General features: G+C 41.0%; 1 non-coding gene across 1 annotated transcript; it reads left to right on the forward strand.

Annotated features, from left to right (window-relative positions):
• Window positions 1–16,451: 16,451 nt before the first annotated feature.
• LOC115718225 (small nucleolar RNA R71) lies at window positions 16,452–16,558 on the forward strand. The gene has a single exon (XR_004011809.1). It is a non-coding gene; the product is annotated as a small nucleolar RNA R71 (small nucleolar RNA).
• Window positions 16,559–19,422: the final 2,864 nt, after the last annotated feature.

Genomic DNA, 19,422 nt, shown 5'->3' on the forward strand with positions numbered 1-19,422 from the left:
AAATCACATATTTACATAGAAAACTTAAAGCTTTGCACAACCTATCTAACATGCTTTCAAAACCACTTAAACAACCCTAATCTAACAAGCTTTAAACTATAAAAATTAAGACAACTTACAGCAGCAACATCAACAGAATTCTTCATGCATTACTCATCTTTTACATCAAAATTTAAAGAAAACAAAGAAAGAAAGCTAGATAAGAATTACCTCAATTAAGAACACTCTAACTAGCTGAAAATCACTTGAAAATGAAGAGGAAAAATCACCCTTCTTGCTGCCTCAAATGGCCGAAAAGAGAGAGAGAGTTTTGAGAGAGTTTTCTTTGAGAAAATGTAATTTTTTCTAAGTTTGGGAAAAATGAAATAAAAGCCATATAATCCCATTTTATTCAGCCAACAATTAAACAAATAAACATTTCTTTTTCAATAATAATTCCACTAGAAGACAAAACACTAAGGGGGCAAAAAGACCATTTTGCCCCTCCACCATAAAATCACATAAATCATACTAAAGGGGTATTTTTGGGAAATTCTAAATTTCCGGCCATTCCCGACATTCCCAATGTCTAAAACCCGTCCCCAAACTACTAACATACTAAGTTGTGATTTCTACTGAGCCAAACGCCGAGTTCCAAAATACCGGGCACCGGAAATGCAAAATATGAAAACTACTGAATAACATAACCATGCATTTCTGAATTCCATAAATAACAGCATAATAAATTATTTAAATAGCTATAAATAATTTCATAATTAATCATAATTAACCGATAATTTCCAAATTAACTAAGCGGGCTTTACAACTATCCCCCCCTTAAAAGGATTTCGTCCCCGAAATCTAACCTGAATAACTCTGGATATTGAGCTCTCATATCTGACTCTAGCTCCCAGGTGGCTTCCTCCACCTTGCTGTTTCTCCAGAGAACCTTGACCAATGCTATGGTCTTATTCTGAAGGACTTTATCCTTTCTATCTAGGATCTGCACTGGCTGTTCCTCATAAGTCATGTCTGGCTGTAGCTCAAGACTCTCATAACTGAGTATATGAGAGGGGTCTGAAACGTATTTTCTCAACATCGAGACATGGAATACGTTGTGAACTGCTGATAAGGCTGGAGGCAATGCTAACCGATATGCCACTTGACCTATCTTCTCGAGAATCTCGAAAGGTCCTGTAAATCTAGGGCATAACTTGCCTCTTTTCCCGAAACGTTTAATCCCCTTCATCGGAGATACCCGTAAAAACACATGTTCCCCTACTTGGAACTCAACATCTCTGCGTTTCGGATCTGCGTAACTCTTCTCCGTCCGCTTCTGTGAGGCAAGCATTCTAGCTTTTATCTTCTCTATCGCCTCATTGGTCCGCTGAACTGACTCAGGACCTAGGTATTTCCTCTCCCCTGTCTCATCCCAGTGGATAGGGGATCTACATTTCCTACCGTACAACAGTTCATAGGGAGTCATCCCTATCGTACTCTGATAACTGTTGTTGTAAGAAAATTCTATCAACGGTAGATACTTATTCCATGAGCCTTCAAAGTCCATAACACAAGCTCTCAACATATCCTCCAATACCTGAATTGTCCTTTCGGACTGACCATCTGTCTGAGGATGGAATGCTGTACTGAATTTCAGCTTTGTACCCATTGCCCGTTGCAAACTTTGCCAAAATTTGGAGGTGAACTTCGGATCCCTGTCCGAAACTATAGACTTCGGTACTCCGTGAAGTCTCACTATCTCTCTGACATACAGTTCTGCCAACTGATCCACTGAATATGTTGTTCTAACCGGCAAAAAATGAGCAGATTTCGTAAATCGATCCACCACTACCCATATGGAATCAAATAAACCCGTGGTCCTAGGTAACCCGACCACAAAATCCATCGAAATATCCTCTCATTTCCATTCTGGTAGGGTTAGAGGCTGTAACAACCCTGCTGGTCTCTGATGTTCAGCCTTAATCTGCTGACAAGTGAGGCATCTCGATACGAATTCTACCAAATTCTTCTTCATACCGCTCCACCAAAAGTACGGTTTCAAATCTTGGTACATCTTAGTGGTGCCGGGATGCAGAGAATACGGGGTAGAATGAGCCTCCTCAAAGATCTCATATCTAAGTTCCACACTGTTCGGAACACAAACCCTGGCTTTATACAAAAGCATCCCACTATCTGACACTGAAAAGTCCTTGGCTTGACCAGCCAACACCTCATCTCGGATCTTCACTAACTCTAGATCCGTCATCTGAGCAACTTTTATTCTTTCCAATAGAATAGATTGCAGCGTTAAGTTGTGAAGCTGACCTACCACAAACTCAATGCTAGATCTAACCATGTCCTCTGCTAGCTGAGGTGAGATCTGAACCATACTAGCTATTTGCCCGGGACCCTTTCTGCTCAGGGCATCGGCCACTACATTGGCTTTTCCAGGATGATAGAGGATCTCACAATCGTAATCCTTCACTAATTCCAACCAACGCCTTTGTCTCATGTTCAAATCTTTCTGAGTAAAGAAATACTTGAGACTTTTATGGTCGGTATAGATCTCACACTTCTCCCCATAAAGGTAATGCCGCCAAATCTTCAGTGCAAAAACCACTGCGGCCAATTCTAGATCATGAGTCGGGTATCCCTGTTCATAATCCTTTAACTGACGGGAGGCATAAGCGATGACCCGATCGGCTTACATCAACACACACCCCAAACCCTGTTTGGATGCGTCACAATACACTACGAACTTCTCCTTGTCCGAAGGCAAAGCTAGCACCAGAGCAGTAATCAACCTTTGTTTCAGCTCCTGAAAACTAGCTTCACATTTATCTGACCAGATAAACCGCTGATTCTTCTTTGTAAGCTCGGTTAGGGGCATTGAAATTTTGGAGAACCCTTCCACAAACCTACGGTAGTACCCAGCTAAACCCAAGAAGCTTCTGATCTCTGTCACTGTCTTCGGTCTCGGCCAATCCCTGACGGATTCGATCTTCCTGGGATCTACCTTGATCCCATCTTTGCTCACAATGTGCCCTAGGAAGGACACCTGAGATAGCCAGAACTCACATTTCTTGAACTTGGCATAAAGCTTATGTTCTCGAAGCCGTTGCAGTACCATCTGAAGATGTAACTCATGCTCCTCTTCTGATTGAGAGTACACGAGGATGTCGTCGATAAACACAATCACACAGATATCGAGGAAATCCTTGAACACTCTATTCATCAGGTCCATGAATGCTGCAGGAGCATTGGTTAGTCCGAATGACATAACCAGAAACTCGTAATGTCCATACCTAGTGCGGAAAGCCGTTTTCGGAATGTCCTCCTCTCGGATTCTCAACTGATGATAACCCGAACGGAGATCAATCTTAGAAAAGACCGTCTTCCCCTGAAGCTGATCGAATAAATCATCGATCCTAGGTAATGGATATTTATTTTTCACCGTTAGCTTGTTCAACTCCCTGTAGTCGACGCACATCCTCATAGATCCATCCTTCTTCTTGACGAACAAAACCGGGGCTCCCCAGGGTGACACACTGGGCCGAATGAACCCTATGTCAAGCAACCCTTGGAGCTGAATCTTTAATTCCTTAAGTTCAGCTGGAGCCATTCTATACGGGGCTTTGGAAACCGGTTCCACCCCTGGTGCCAAGTCAATCACGAAATCAATCTCCCGCTGAGGTGGTAACCCTGGAAGTTCTTCGGGAAAAACATCCAAAAATTCCCGAACCACCCTGATGTCCTCTGGCCGAATGTTATCTGGCCGAGTGGTGTCCACCACCACGGCCAGAAACCCTAAGCAACCGCCGTGCAACAATTCTCTCGCTGACATAGCCGAGATCACCGGGATCCGAGATCCCTGAACTGAACCAACAAATACAAACGGTTCTTCACTTTCCGGTTGGAAGACCACCATCTTCCTTTTACAATCAATGCTCGCCGAATATTTAGATAGGAAATCCATTCCTAAAATAATATCGAATTCGACTAAACTCATCTCTATCAGATCAGCACTTAACTCTCTACCATCTATCCTGATCGGCATAGACCTAATCCACCTATTGGAGATAACCAATTCTCCGCCAGGTAACAGGGTTCCAAACCCTGATTCATATCTATCATAGGGTCTACCCAATTTACTAAAGACTCTGGCCGCCATATAAGAATGTGTAGCCCCAGAATCAAACAGCACTGAATATAGCGAGTTGTTAATAGAAAGCTGACCTGTAACAACTGATGGGCTGGCATCTGCATCAGCCTGCGTGATAGCAAATACCCTGGCTGGAGTGGGTATCGCTGGAACTCTCGGTGCCTGCGAGTCGAGCCGGGGACAATCCCTCTTGAAGTGTCCGGCATGCTACAATGAAAGCATCCCTGACCTTTGCACTCGCCCCGATGGTGCCACTTGCAGCTAGGGCACTCGGGATAGGAGAATCGGGTCTCGGTACCACCGGGACAACTCCTCTCGTTCGGTTCCCCGGAACCTCTTATTCTGACTCGAGCCACCGCAAGCAGTGGGTGCTCTCTTCCTCTGATCAATGGCCGAACCACTACTCCCCCTGCTGAAGCCTGATGCAGGAGGGGTATGAGCTCCGCCACTCACCGGAGTACTGGCTGATTCTGACATACACCCAACTGCGCCCTCAGCTCGCAGTGCTTTCTCCACCATCTGAGCATAGGTGGTGCTGTCGTCGGTGGTAATCATCAAGTCATGCCTGATCCTGGCATTCAACCCGTCCAGATACTTCTCCTTCTTGCTGAAGTCGGTCGGCACAATTCCCGAGGCTAACCGATCAAACTGAGTAGTATACTCAGTTACACTCATGTTCTCCCGCTGGGTCAGGTGAGCGAACTCTTTCCTCTTGGCGCTTCTGACCGCCTCATTGTAATACTTTGCGTTGAAGAGTTCCTGGAACCTTTCCCAGGTCATGGTGGTGACGTCATGGATCTGAGACACCATGTCCCACCAGACCAAAGCGTCCTCCTGGAACTGAAATGTGGCGCACACCACTCTGTCGTTACCGGTGACACCCATAAGGTTCAGGATCTTGGTGATCACCGTGAGCCATTGCTCGGCTTTCAATACATCCGGACCTCCCAGGAAAACCGGAGGTGCTTGCTTCCGGAACCGTTCGTACAGAGGTTCCAATCTATGGGCCGCCACTACTATCTCGGCACAGGCGGCGAGGGCGGGTGCCACCGGAACTACGAGTGCACCGGAACCGGCAGAGCACCCCGCCGTCTCCACCTCTCGAATCTCGAGGTCTTGTTCTTCGATCCGGCTTGCATCTCCGCAAACCGTAACTCCCAGTCTGGGCTCCCCGATCGGGCCGGGGAGCACAGGCGGTGTGGTGGGTTCTCATCACCCCGACCACGAGCCCTGCCTCGGGGACCTCTAGCTCGGCCCCTAACAGGTGGGGGAAACTGAGCTCCCTGACCTTGATTCGACCCCACTGAGTTGCCCTGACTCCTGGTGGTCCGCCTGGCGTCCATCTGATTAGAACCGCCTGCGAAACCAAGAGTTGGCATATCAAGTCGTATTCAAGGAGAGCTTACTAATGCCGCTTAATTTGGAAATTAAAAACGAAACATGCGCCTATTCTACTATCAGGCTACTAACATGCTTCCTAACAGGCTTTTCTTTTCATAACTGAATAAAATAAACTACTAAAGCAATAAAAGCTTACTGAACCGTGAACCGAGCTAACTGCTGATGATTGTACATGTCGTGACGATCTTCGGAAGACAACCTGGCGGCTCTGATACCAAATTGTAACACCCTAACTACCATAGGTGTATTACGTGATTTTTAAACGTACTGTGCAGCTAGTTGCTAATCAACGAGGTTTATGGAAAAACGTGATTAATTAAAATTTTTCTTTTTAATTAAACTTATAAAACAATATTACAAAAGACTCGGGATCCCGATTATAAAATTATTTACAAAAAGTTTTAATTGTTTAACTGTTACATAAAATAAAGGCCGTCTAACGACCAGTTACAAAAATCAGCCTTGTTGTCCCGAGGATCGTACGCTCCAGGCCTAACCGCCCCGACATGTACAATCTTCACAAGCTCGCTCACGGCCCATCAGCTTTAGCCTTGCCTTTACCTACACATGAACGTAAACTGTGAGTCGACAGACTCAGTAAGAAAAGCATAATAATACTCATACATAATTCTAACTGCCGTGTCCAACACGATACTGAGTCCCGCTACTGCCATGTCCAACATGGTACTGAGCCACTACTGCCATGTCCAACATGGTACTGAGTTTTGAACGTTCACGGGGACGGTACTATTGACAAGTATCCTCCTGATCGGTCGAACCGGTCATACTCGGCCTGGTCATACTCCACCGTACCGACGGATAGGTCAATAGCACCGAACCACCAACCAAATGTCGGCTGATCGGTCGAACCGGTCATACTCCGCTCTTGGTCATACTCCACTCGTACCGACGTGACAGGGTTGGATGGTTCGAAGCCAATATACATAACTAATGTAATCTAATAGGCTTCCTACATGCACGCTAAACATGTAATCTACATATGCATACTGTTATACTAATCTTACCTGGATTCCGAATTCAGGTGTGCTTGGCCAACTCGACCGGAACTTTAGCCGAGCTACGGACATCGGCTCCTAAACCATAAAAATCACAACGCTATAAGTGACACGCTAAATCACTTCCCGGACTTAAACTAGGAACTAAAAGTTTCCCTATCGATAAAAAGCATGGCAATACCCCTTAAAACATAAAAACGAGGAAAAATACGGGTTCAAAATTCCCCAACCTACAGACTTGCCCAACCGAATTCGGTTGCGGAATTATCGGGCCCTCATCCGGAATTTCGGTTGCACAACCGAATTCTCGAGAATTTTTCAAAAATTCCTAACTCAACCAAATCAAACCCAATTAATTCCAAACCTTCCAGACCTGCTCTAAATACCCCAAAGAACATATCCAAGGCATCAAACTAACCCAGAAATCACAGATACACAAATTGCCATTAAAGCTCAAGCTTTGAGTTCTAAACTCAAACTTGAGCAAATCCCACAAACATGCAATCAAACCTGGTTAATTCTACTTAAATAAGCATGATTAAGCTTCTGAAAACAAACAAGAACAACAGCAACAACATAGTAACAGATTACACAACATTTCTTCAAAATCACATATTTACATAGAAAACTTAAAGCTTTGCACAACCTATCTAACATGCTTTCAAAACCACTTAAACAACCCTAATCTAACAAGCTTTAAACTATAAAAATTAAGACAACTTACAGCAGCAACATCAACAGAATTCTTCATGCATTACTCATCTTTTACATCAAAATTTAAAGAAAACAAAGAAAGAAAGCTAGATAAGAATTACCTCAATTAAGAACACTCTAACTAGCTGAAAATCACTTGAAAATGAAGAGGAAAAATCACCCTTCTTGCTGCCTCAAATGGCCGAAAAGAGAGAGAGTTTTGAGAGAGTTTTCTTTGAGAAAATGTAATTTTTTTCTAAGTTTGGGAAAAATGAAATAAAAGCCATATAATCCCATTTTATTCAGCCAACAATTAAACAAATAAACATTTCTTTTTCAATAATAATTCCACTAGAAGACAAAACACTAAGGGGGCAAAAAGACCATTTTGCCCCTCCACCATAAAATCACATAAATCATACTAAAGGGGTATTTTTGGGAAATTCTAAATTCCCGGCCATTCCCGACATTCCCAATGTCTAAAACCCGTCCCCAAACTACTAACATACTAAGTTGTGATTTCTACTGAGCCAAACGCCGAGTTCCAAAATACCGGGCACCGGAAATGCAAAATATGAAAACTACTAACGCCGAGTTCCAAAATACCGGGCACCGGAAATGCAAAATATGAAAACTACTGAATAACATAACCATGCATTTCTGAATTCCATAAATAACAGCATAATAAATTATTTAAATAGCTATAAATTATTTCATAATTAATCATAATTAACCGATAATTTCCAAATTAACTAAGCGGGCTTTACATTCTCCATCGAATTCATGAAACCTGAGGCCTGGGTAGCCCAAAGTTTCAGCTATGTCCTCATAATTCAAACTCTTTGCTCGGATTTGTTGTTTCAGTTGTTGTTCTTCTACGGTGAAGGTCGATAAGTCATAGACAGCATGAATAGCGGCTGTGGAAACCGGCACTTTAACCCCCTGACTTTGACCTTGTCGTCCTCTCTTTCTGGCCAATTGGCCAAGAATTCTAAAGCTAAGGTTTGGTTGTTTCGCTTAGTGACATCCAAAAACTTAGTCCAATGCCTATTTATGATTTTCTCTCTGATAGGCTCAAATACAGCATGAATGTTTCTAGTTTGTCTAGGGTCACCAATGTCTATACCCCTATCTTCGATGAAGGGTCTATCTTTAAGTTGCAGAAATCACTCTTGTGCCTCAATATTCACAAATCTAGCCCTCTCAACATTAGAGCGACCCCTAGGTGGGTTAGATGAAGAAGCTCCCCCTCTCTCACTTACTCTAGCTCTTTTAGGACCCATCTCTCAAAAATTCTAACACTCAAAATTTAAGAAAAGTTCGGCAGCACTTCCCCTTAAAAATTCACTTTCCGGGTAACAACCCAATCACAAATAGCACACTTCTAAGTCACAAACAACTCTTCAAAATAATGTAATGAACAATATCCCACAAATCACAATAAAATTTCAAGATTCTCCAACAATCCAAAATTATTCACTAATAATTGCATAGAGAGTCTAAGAAATTGTTACCTCAATGAAAATCCCCCTTCACTCTACCTCCATTGAAGAAAACCTTGAAGTTCTTGAGGTAGAAGATGATGAATAGTGAAATTTTGAGTTTGGGTGAGGTTTAGGGATTCGGGTATGATTTTGAAAGGAAAAGAGTGTTTGATGAGAGGAAAAGTGGTTTAGCATGATTTGGGATGAAAGATTGTGAATAGATTTGAAGAAAAAGGGTTTAGAATGAGATTAGATGAAGAAAAGTGGCTATGGGGAGGAGTTTTTCGGTGGTGGTGGGTTAGATGATAAAAAGATGTGTTTTTGAAAATGTGTGATTTTCCCTCTTTATAAACCGCCTGACCAATCTCGCTGCGGCCACAAGTGGGCTCACCGCGACAAGATACGAGTGAAAAACATCGCTTTTGTCCAGGCCTTATAGCCGCGGCGGCAATCCTTCTCGTCGCGGTGAGATAAGCCTTAAAAAATTGCCTCTCTGCCCAAATTTTATGGCCGCAGCCACTATGTATCTCGCCGCTGCCACTGGGCTATACCCCGAAAAAAAGCTTTTTTTTTTATAAACAGTACAAAAATGAAGAGAAAACCAAAAATTCGATTCACTAGTTCACTAAACATAAACCAAAATGGAACAGAAATAATAATAACAACTAAAAGAAGACAAAATACGAAAGTTCAACTAAAACACCAAGAAAATTTTGGGTTGCCTCCCAATAGCGCTGTCTTTTTTGTCGTGCAGCTGAACGTTGGCTGAGTTCTTCATAGAGGCGCCAGAATCATGGCGGACTTGGCTTGGTCAAATTGACCTCCCAAGTAGAAATTTAACTGCTGCTCGTCAACTTTGAAAGTCTTGGGGCTTTCACCTTTCAGTTCTACCACTCCATAAGGAAATGCCTTGACCACTGTAAATGGTCCGGACCACCCTGACTTTAGCTTACCAGGAAACAATTCCAACCTTGAATTGAAAAGTAAAACTTGCTGCCCAGCAGGTTGAAACTCCTTCTTTGTTCGTTCCTTTTAAATCTTCGCATTCTCGTAAGCCTCATTTCTAAACTCCTCCAGTTCATTCTATTGTAGCAATCTTTTCTCTCTTGCAGCTTTCAAGTCCGTGTTGAGGGTCTTCATGGCCCAAAAGGCCTTATGTTCTAATTCTACCGGCAGATGACAAGCCTTTCCAAACACCAACCGATATGGTGACTTCCCGATCGGTGTCTTAAATGTTGTTCTATACGCCCATAGTGCATCATCTAACTTTCGTGACCAGTCTTTTCTTGATCTATGCACTGTTTTCTCCAGAATCATCTTTATCTCTCGGTTAGAAATTTTAGCTTGGCCATTACTTTGTGGATGGTACGGTAGAGCAGTTCTGTGACGGACGCCATATCTCGAGAGGAGTGCTTCAAACTGTTTGTTGTAGAAGTGACTCCCTTCATCGCTTATGATTGCTCGGGGAGTACCAAACCGAGTGAATATGTAAAGACCGCTTAGTTTAATTTGGAAATTAGCAGTTAATTATGTTTAATTATGAAATTATTTATAGCTATTTAAATAGTTATTTATACTGTTATTATTGAATTCTGAGATGCATTTTTATGCCAGTTAGTAGTTTTCATAATTTTGCATTTCCGGTGCCCGGTAACATAGAACTCGGTGTTTGGCTCAGTAAAATCACAACTTAGTATGTTAGTAGATTGGGACGGTTTATTAGACATTGGGAATGTTGGGAATGGCCGGGAATTTGGAATTTCCCAAAATACCCCTTTAGTGTTAGTTATGCTATTTTAGTGAGAAGGGGCAAAATGGTCATTTTGCCCCATTGTTATTTTGTCCTCTTGTGGACTTTATGTTGTGAAAATATGTGATTATGTGGGTTTATTATTTATTGTGTTGGCTGAAATGAGTTAATAAAACCATTATTTTATCCACTTTTTCAAAAAAGAAGAAATTGAAAAAAAGAAGCATATCTCTCTCTCTCTTCAAACTCTCTCTCTCGTTTTTCCCTTAAGAACCCAACTAGGGTTGGTGAATTTGCTGCTTCATCTATGGATTTCAATCAAATTCTTTGTGATCTTTAATCTAGGTAAGGTCCTTAGCTCTTTCCTTCTTATTTTCTTGAATTGTAAGCAAAGAAATCATGCATGTAATGGAGTTTAGTTGCTGTTGTGGCTGTGGTTGTTTGTTGTTGATCTCTGAAGTTAGAATATGATTTAGAATGTTGATTCAAGCATGATTGTGTTGATGATTTGTTGGTTTTATCAAGCTATGAAATTTTTACTCAAAACTATGTTTTTTCAAAGAAATTGATGAATCGATTCTTTTCTTATTGTTGTTGCTTGTTGTTGTTTTCTGAGATTATTTTATGAATATCTAGGAAGATTTGAGTTGGTTTGGATGCTTGTTTGCTAGATTTAACCAAGTTTGAGTTTTGAACTCAAAGCTTGGAGCTTTAATGGTCGATTTTGATTTTGTGCATGAAGCTTTGTTTTATCACTTGGAAAATGTTTATTAGGGTCTAATTAGCAGGTCTGGAAAGTTTGGTTGAGTTTGGAAACGTTTTGGTTGGAGGATTGATTTTTGTGGGTTTTCTGGGTTGTAAAACCGGTTACCCGGATTTTGCAGTAGGGTGAGAAACCGGTTTTTCTCAACTGGTCGTTTCGTGCTAGTTTCAGGTTTTCAGGCAGTTTGTTTTCTGCTAGTTTGGGGTATTTTTGTATTAAGTTTCAATAGGTTAAGTTTGGTTTTAAAACCTTTATCCCCGTTGTGATTTAGCGTGTCACTTATCGGTGTTGTGATTTTTACGATTTAGGAGCTTGTAATCCGCCGAGCTGATAGTTCCACTCAGGTTGACCGGCACACCTGAATTCGGAATCCAGGTAAGATTAGTATAACAGTATGCATATGTAGATTACATGTTTAGCGAGCATGTAGGAAGCCTGTTAGATTACATTAGTTATGTATGTTGGCTTCGAACCATCCAACCCTGTCACGTCGGTACAGGCTGGAGTATGACCAGCAGCCGGAGTATGACCGGTTCGACCGATCAGGCTGACACTTGGTTGGTGGTTCAGTACTATTGACGTATCCCGTCGGTACAGGCTGGAGTATGACCAGCAGTCGGAGTATGACCGGTTCGACCGATCAGGTGGATATAGTAACACGTCGGTACAGGCTGGAGTATGACCAGCAGCCGGAGTATGACCGGTTCGACCGATCAGGTTGTTACGTGTCAATAGTACCGTCCCTATGAACGTTCAGAACTCAGTACCATGTTGGACATGGCAGTAGTGGCTCGATGCACCGTGTTGGACACGGCAGTAGCGGGACTCAGTATCGTGTTGGACACGGCAGTTAGGGTTATGATCAGGGGTATGGGCGTCTGATCATAACCGGGATTATGTATGAGTATTATTATGCTTTTCTTACTGAGTCTGTCGACTCATAGTTCTACGTTTATGTGTAGGTAAAGGCAAGGCTAAAGCTGATGGACTGTGAGCGAGCTTGTGAAGATTGTACATGTCGGGGCGGTTAGGCCTGGAGCGTACGATCATCGGGACAGCGAGGCTAATTTTGTAACTGGTCGCTAGGCGACATTTATTTTGTGTATCAGTTAAACAGTTAAATCTTTTTGTAAATGATTTTATAATCGGGATCCCGAGTCTTTTGTAATATTATTTTATAAGTTTAATTAAAAAGCAAAAATTTTAATTAATCACGTTTTTCCATAAACCTCGTTGATTAGCAATGAGCTGCACAGTATGTTTAAAAATCACGTAATACGCCTATGTTAGTTAGGGTGTTACAGAATATGTTCTTCTAAAGGAAGAGGAGAACTGTTTTACCATCATTGGCTAGTGTTGCTGCAGCTTCAACCCATTTCGACACATAGTCCACAGCCAATAAGATGTACAGATTGCTAAAAGATGAAGGAAAAGGACCCATGAAATCTATCCCCCACACATCAAACAATTCCACTTCCAAGATTCCCGTTAAAGGCATTTCATTTCTCCTTGAGATGTTACCTGTACGCTGACAACGATCACATGCCTTCACAAAGGTACTAGCATCCTTAAAAAGTGTTGGCCAAAAGAATCCGCCCTGCAACACCTTAGCTGCAGTTCTTGTCCCACTGAAATGTCCCCCACATGGTAAAGCATGGCAGTGATTGAGAATAGAGTACATCTCCTCTTCAGGCACACATCTTCTAATTATCTGATCAGCACAGTGCTTGTAGACGTTTGGCTCTTTCCAATAGTAATGTTTTACCTCTGAAAAGATCTTCTTTAATTGTTGACGAGAAAGCTTAGGAGGAGTTATTGAGGCAGCCAAGAAGTTGACATAATCAGCATACCACGGTACCATCAGGTTTTCCCTCACACTAAAGAGCTGTTCATCAGGAAATTGCTCATTTATTTGTACCTCTTTTGTATTCTGGCTCTCTTCTAACTCTAGTCTTGACAGATGATCTGCTACTAGATTTTCAGTTCCCTTCTTATCTTTTATCTCTATGTCAAACTCCTGGAGTAGAAGTACCCACCGAATCAGTCTTGATTTTGCATCCTTCTTGGTCATAAGGTATTTAATTGCTAAATGATCCGTGTAGACTACAACCTTATTCCCAATTAGATAGGGGCAGAACTTATCACAAGCAAACACAATTGCCAACATCTCTTTCTCTGCTGTGGCATAATTTAGTTGAGCATCATTCAGGGTTCTACTAGCATAGTAGACTGTGTGAAACACCCTGTCAACCCTTTGACCCAAGACCGTTCCGATTGCATAGTCACTTGCATCACACATCAACTCGAAGGGCAACTCCCAATTTGGTGAAGTAACTATTGGTGTTGAAATCAATTTCTCTTTAAGAACCTGGAATGCCTTCAGACATTCTTCTCCAAACTCAAAAGGAACGCCATTAACAAGTAAACTGGACAACGGTTTAGAGATCTTTGAGAAGTCCTTAATAAATCTTCGGTAGAAACCAGCATGACCCAAGAAACTCCTTACTCCTTTCATAGAAACTGGAGGCGGCAAATTCTCTATTGTTGACATTTTAGCTTTGTCCACCTCAATCCCTGCTTTTGAGATCTTGTGTCCCAAAACTATCCCTTCTTTTACTATAAAGTGACACTTCTCCCAGTTTAGGACCAAGTTTGACTTTTCGCATCTGATTAGCACCTTCTCCAAATTCTCTAAGCAATGATCGAATGAAGAACCAAAGACCGAGAAATCATCCATAAAGATCTCAATGCAAGATTCAATTAAGTCCGAAAAGATAGCCATCATACACCTTTGAAATGTAGCAGGAGTGTTACATAATCCGAATGGCATTCTTCTAAAAGCAAAAGTACCATAAGGACATGTGAAAGTAGTCTTTTCCTGATCCTCGGGTGCTATGGCTATTTGATGATATCCAGAGTAGCCATCGAGGAAACAGTAATATTCTTGCCCCGCCAATTTGTCTAGCATCTGATCAATGAAGGGCAAGGGAAAATGATCTTTCTGGGTTACTTTGTTAAGTTTTCTATAATCAATACAAATCCTCCAACCAGTAACTGCTCTTGTGGGAATCAACTCATTCTTTTCATTCTTGATTATTGTCATCCCCCCTTTCCTCGGAACTACTTGCATCGGACTAACCCATTTACTATCTGAGATGGGGTAGGCCACTCCAGCATCTAACCACTTGACCACTTCCTTTCTGACAACTTCCTTCATAGGTGGATTGAGTCTACGTTGTGCATCAATTGTTGGTTTAGCATTTTCTTTCATCAGAATTCGATGCATCATAGTTGAGGGACTGATTCCCTTAACATCACCCAGTGTCCAAGCAATGGCATTGTTGTGCGCCCGAAGTACTCTAAGCAATCTATCAGTTTCCACATCAGAAAGTGAAGCTGACACTATAACTGGAATCTTCTTATCTTCTCCCAAGAACTCATATCGCAGATGACTAGGGAGCACCTTCAACTCAAGCTCTAGAGGTTTCTCAGTAGATGGCACAAGCTCTTTTGGTACTACTCCTAGCTCTTCATAATACTTTCTGTTGAATGGCCCATAGGAATCAAGCCATTTAACATACTCCATTACCTCTTTTCCCTCTTGCTCCGTCAATTCATCTTCAATTAAGCTCGGGTCTAGAGGATCATCTATCAACTTTCTCTCATTCACAATGGTATCAATCAGATCAACAAATAAACAGTTATCACTTGCCTTTGGGTATGTCATCGCCTTTAACACATTGAAAACCACTTCTTCTCCTTGTACTCGCAGCTTTAATTCACCCTTCCGAACATCGATCAAAGCTTGGCCAGTTGCCAAGAATGCTCTCCCAAGAATGATTGGGACGTTGTTATCTTCTTCCATATCTAGAACAATAAAATTAGCTGGAAATATGAACTTGTCAACCTTGACTAACACATCCTCAATGACCCCCTAGGATGAGCTACTAATCGATCTGCCAATTGTAGAGTTACCGTGGTTGGCTTTGCTTCTCCCAACTGCAATCTTTTAAAAACAGACAAAGGCATCAAGTTAATGCTGGCTCCCAAGTCGTATAGTGCATTTATTCCTTCAATTCTCCCAATGGTACAAAGGAATAGTGAAACTCCCTGAATCTCTTAGTTTGGGAGGAAGTTTCTTTTGCAGAATGGCGCTACACTCCTCAGTTAATGCCACTGTTTCATAGTCTTCCATTTTTCTCTTCTTGGACAAAATCTCCTTCATGAACTTCACATAGCTGGGCATCTGTTCCAAAGCTTCAGCGAAAGGAATGTTGATGTGTAGCCTTTTAAAGACCTCTAGAAATTTTGAGAACTGCTTGTCTAGATTGGTCTTTCGGAGTCTCTGAGGATAAGGTATCTTCACATGATGATCTATACTGACTGGTGGAGATTGTTGTTGTGGTGCAGGACTATCAGTGGCCTTCTATTCTGTTGATGTTGGAGTTGGTGCCAGTTGATCTTTAATCTCTTCATCCACTGGTTGTATCATCTCAGGCCCATCATATTTCTTACCACTCCTCAGGGTAATTGCCTTGCAGTTTTTTTAGGATTAACATCAGTTGTACTAGGCAAATTTCCCTGAGGACGGGTTGCTACCTGAGTTGCTAGTTGCCCCATTTGAGTCTGTAAATCTTTAATGGAAGATCTAGTTTCTGTCATAAATTGTAACAATAAGTCTGTCTGCAAACTAGAATTTCCACTAGAGCTTTGTTGCTGAGTATATTGTTGGTTATGTGTCTGGTTCTGATTTCTCTATTGAAAGAACCCACTATTCCTTCGATTTCCTCCTTGCTTGAATCCAAAGTTGTTGTTTTGAGAATAATTTCCAATGGCTTTTGCTTCATCCATTGGCAAATCATTCACATCTTCCTGGCACTCAGAAAGTGATGTTGACCTCCACATAGCTCACAGACAACTTGAGCTTGTTTGGATTGCACAGCTATCAGCTTTGTTAGGGCATCCACCAGCTACCTGGGCTGTCAGCTTTGTAATGGCATCCACCTCTAGCACACCAGCTACCTTCTTCATTTGACTTCTTTCAGTTGGTCACTGCTGATTATTTAGGGCCATCTCCTCCAATAGATCATGAGCCTCATTCGCACTCTTCCTCATAAATGCTCCACCAGCTGCACCATCTATAAGAGTTCTAGTGTTACATACCAGCCCATTGTAGAAGTTGTGAACCAGCATCCACTTCTCAATACCATGATGAGGGCACTTTCTGATGAGATCCTTGAACCTCTCCCAAGACTCATGGAGAGATTCATTATCCTGCTGACAGAAGTTGTTGATTTCTCCTCGCAACTTGGCAGACTTTGCTGGAGGAAAGAACTTAGACAGAAATTTTGTTGCCAAGTCATTCCATGTGGCTATGGAGTACGGTGGCAAGGAGTTCAACCAACTCTTGGCTCGTTCTCTCAACAAGAATGGAAACAATCTCAGACGGATGGCATCATCACTAACTCCATTGACTTTGAAAGTCTCACATAGTTCCATGAAGTTTGATAAGTGCAGATTGGGATCTTCAGAAGGGAGTCCACCATACTGGACTGAAGACTGAACCATTTGAAGTATGGCAGACTTGATTTCGAAGTTGTTAGCATCCACTAACGGTTGCCTGATGCATGACTGAACCCCTGTAAGAGTTGGGAGGATATAATCTCTCAAGCTACGGCCATTAGCTTGATCTTCAATGGCACCTCCGTTATTACCGTTGTTTCCTCCATTATTTGCAACATTATCGTTGTCAGCCATGATTTCTGGTGTTTCAGCAGGTGCTGAAACTCTCTCTTGCCTTTTGTTCCTTCTGTTTCTCCTACAAGTCTTCTCAATTTCAGGATCAACGGGTAATATGACCGCTTGCCCTTGACGGCGCATACACTCAAAATACCTGATATAAATAAAAACAATATTGCAAGAAACAGATTAGAAATTTAGCAAGAAAAATAAACCAAAGTAGAAGTTTGTATAATTTTATGTAATATTAATCTTTATACAATTCCCCGGCAACGGAGCCAAAAACTTGTTACGAAAATTATTAAATACTACGCAAGTGCACGCAATCAAGTAGTAAACTCACGCAAGTGAGGTCGAACCACAGGGAATTGGATTAATTACTACTATATTATACTTATGATTCTATTTGGTAAGTCAATAGTTTTCGATTCGAAAAGAATGAAAGTAATTTAAGAAACTTAAATAACACAAGTGAAAAATTGATCAAGATGAGATAATAGGGAGGAGAATCCTGTTGTATGTTTACCTAATTGTTAATGCCTAATTGCTATCCTATTCTTGAAGTGAATGATAGGTTATAAATTAACCTAACTCTTTTCAAATCTTTTAGGTTCTAAATCACATGTTCTCTAATTAATCTCTTAATTAAACTAACATGAAATCACCATTAAGCAATAATCTACTTGTCACATAAGTCATGTGAATACTCTCGTTTTACATAGAACATTGATTATCCAATTTTAGCATTCTCAATTCTCACCTTTCAGATTTTGAATTGATATCATAGAACATGCAGAAGGTGATCAAGCTTACACATGGAATTAAACACAAATATAGATAATTCCACCATCAAGAATGGAGGAATGGCAATTATTCATTAACTAGGAAAAAACTTTAAACAACAATCATCATCCTCCCTAAATGGGAAATTTAGTTCATAATCAAATCCATAACCATTCCTATAACAATATTCAGCATAAAGAAATTAAAAAGGAATAGAGAAAGAGACTGTTGGTGGAATGACTCTGGATCTTCACTTTGATCTCCTCTGCTCTTCTTGCCGCTTTCTACAGTGTTTTAGGTCTCCAAATTGCTTCCCCTACTTTCCAATCGCAATTTTCTATTTATAACTAATTTTTTAGGGTTTGTCGGACGATATTGCCCCTAGCCGTACGGGCGCTCGCCGCGGCCACAAGGATCCTCGTCGCGGCGAGATGGGCTTCTGAAAACCGTGCCTCTGTAAAGGACTCTATGGCCGCGGTGACTGGGATCTGGCCGCAGCGATTGGGACTTCAAAAATCCCCTTCTCTGTTCTCGAGTTATGGCCGCGGCGACAGTGATCTAGCCGCGGCCAGAAGTGCATCAAGCCTAAATTTGGCGTTTTTCTTGGCTTCGCTTATCTGTTATTGCACTTTTGCATCCCGAGGCCTCCATTACTCCGAAGAACCTGAAAACATAGAAAACAAGCATAATTCCGTCCTAAAACAACGAAAAGCGAACATAAAGTTGATCCAAAATATAGGCTAAAAAATAGCTTAACAGCCCAAAACAATAAATGAGCATTTTTCATCTGAAAAGCTATAAGGTTTAAGGGTTACATATTTTATTTTCCATCTCGCAACACTAGAACTGTAGAATTAAGAATTGACTTTATCAGTGGGAGTGATCAATATAGGAACCTAGTTTCTGAGAAAGATTATTCATATTTTCTCAAACCTCCACCTCAAGTGTTAGATTAATTATGATTCACAACAACCCTTAAGGTTAATGGTTATTGAGAATTCATAACTAATCGTTAATAATCTACAAGTCATTGATAAAATTAGTATATGTTATGTTATTTAGTAATTGCTTACAATTTCTAAAATAACATGCATATTGAACTATTTGCTCTTTTAAGAGTTTGTTGGTCCATCCTTAAGATGACTTATTAGAACAATAAGATCAATGTTTTCTAGTGATTACATTTTGTACAATAAGAGTTCAACTACAATATTAATTTGAGACATAAGTTAAATTATAGAATGATAAAGAATTGAAGTTGTAGTACAATATGCAATGAATGAAGAAATGAATATCTTAAAGAGCAATAAAGTTTATCTTTAGTAAAGTTGCCTAATGGGGTGGAGAACATTAATTAAGCATAGGTTTTTTTCACCAATAATATTCATTAGGCAACATTGAGAAACATAAAGATATAAAAGAATATTCATTGCTAAGAAGTTCATTTTGAACTAAGAATGAATAACAAAATAATAGTATATTCATTAATGTCGTATTTTATATGCACATACATATATTTCAGTTTACACATGTAAATTTCTTACAACTTTATCGGTCTCTCTCACTCTCTTTACACGACTTCTCTACCTTCGAATTTGGTCTCTGAGGCTTCTAAATAATAGTATAAAAGATCGTAACAAACTTATTGTAAA

The sequence above is a fragment of the Cannabis sativa genome, chromosome 5, assembly GCF_029168945.1.
Source record: "Cannabis sativa cultivar Pink pepper isolate KNU-18-1 chromosome 5, ASM2916894v1, whole genome shotgun sequence".
Taxonomy (NCBI): domain Eukaryota; kingdom Viridiplantae; phylum Streptophyta; class Magnoliopsida; order Rosales; family Cannabaceae; genus Cannabis; species Cannabis sativa.